Below are 1,134 nucleotides of genomic sequence, written 5' to 3'. Positions count from 1 at the left end.
CCGAAGGCTGATGGATTTTCCCAAGAGCATGATTCACAAGGAATGGTTTTAATTTATCGGAAAATATTCCCTCTCAAAACTCGCGTGCGAACAGTCGTGGTTTTGAAGAAACGAAATATATCTCAGGAGAAAAAGGTATGGATGATTTTTTGGTCAAAAGGAATTTGACTTCATTGCGGATAGTTCCGATGGTAAAAGAACAAGAGGAGAAAAGCGATAATCTAACAATGACGAACAAACACCACGAACGAATGAGAGATAAAAGTGGAAAAGGAACAGACGGCTATGTGAGCGGACGTTCAAATGAGATAGTCGATTATATTCTTGCTTCAAAACAGTCTTTATCAGGTGATCATATTCTCCCTGTGGATTCGGAGGGGCTCGAAGGGAATCTCACGTCTGGTTTATCGAGCGGTTTCGTCCATGATCCCACATCAGGGGACTATATTGCCTCTCAGGAAAATAAATCCGATTCGTCGTCCACACCTGTGTCCCGCGGGAGAAGCGAGGACAAGCCTTTCGGGAGGGCGGTTTTTAAAAAAGGTGTCTTTTGGACAGACGAGGCGAAGCAACAGCAGCACCTCTCCCTGTTATCGCCGGATGGTTTTCCAGCAGAGCTTGCTGGAGATGAGCTCCCAAACCAGTGAAACAAGAAGGCACGACAAAGGAGTATTTTCTGACGACGTCTGCAACGCCCTTTTCGTTGGCAACTCCATTTTCACAATCATCTGTTTCTTCTTCTTCCTTTCCCCTTTCATTCTCCTCATCTGATTCCACTGAGTCGAGAAGCAGAGAACAGCTGAGAACGAGAATTGCTTCGGCCTATTCTCGCCCAAGTAAAGAAATTCACCCAAGGCACGAACGTGAGCGGTTTTGGGATTTTGTTGAGTACAACGACACAATCCTAGAGGTACGCCGCCAGGCAGTTAACCACAAGGCCTACCAAAAATCTCGTGCCACTTCAGCAAAGCAGACGAAGCAAAGGGCAAACCATAGTATCAAACATTCTCTCAGGTATCCCAAGCCATTCTTGAGAGTGTCCCCTCGATTCCAGAGGTACCACCAAATACAAAGAGGTGTCAAAGAGGCCATAAGAGGAAAATCTTTATATCGACTTCGCTCTCAAGGGAAAGT

At 45.7% G+C, this 1,134-nt stretch overlaps 1 protein-coding gene across 1 annotated transcript in view; it reads left to right on the top strand.

The window, feature by feature from the left end:
- Nucleotides 1-653: 653 nt before the first annotated feature.
- The window catches only part of GABA-B-R3 (gamma-aminobutyric acid type B receptor subunit 3), a 336,872-nt gene continuing 336,391 nt past the window's right edge, over nucleotides 654-1,134 (top strand). Inside the window, 1 exon segment of the mRNA XM_067108995.1 lies at nucleotides 654-1,134. This exon segment is cut by the window's right edge and continues 724 nt beyond it. The gene's annotated coding sequence lies outside the window, so the exon portion shown is untranslated.

The sequence above is a fragment of the Macrobrachium rosenbergii genome, chromosome 9, assembly GCF_040412425.1.
Source record: "Macrobrachium rosenbergii isolate ZJJX-2024 chromosome 9, ASM4041242v1, whole genome shotgun sequence".
NCBI classification, from domain to species: domain Eukaryota; kingdom Metazoa; phylum Arthropoda; class Malacostraca; order Decapoda; family Palaemonidae; genus Macrobrachium; species Macrobrachium rosenbergii.
The sequence above is the reverse complement of the archived record's forward strand: the minus strand, read 5'-3'. Positions and strand labels throughout refer to the sequence as shown.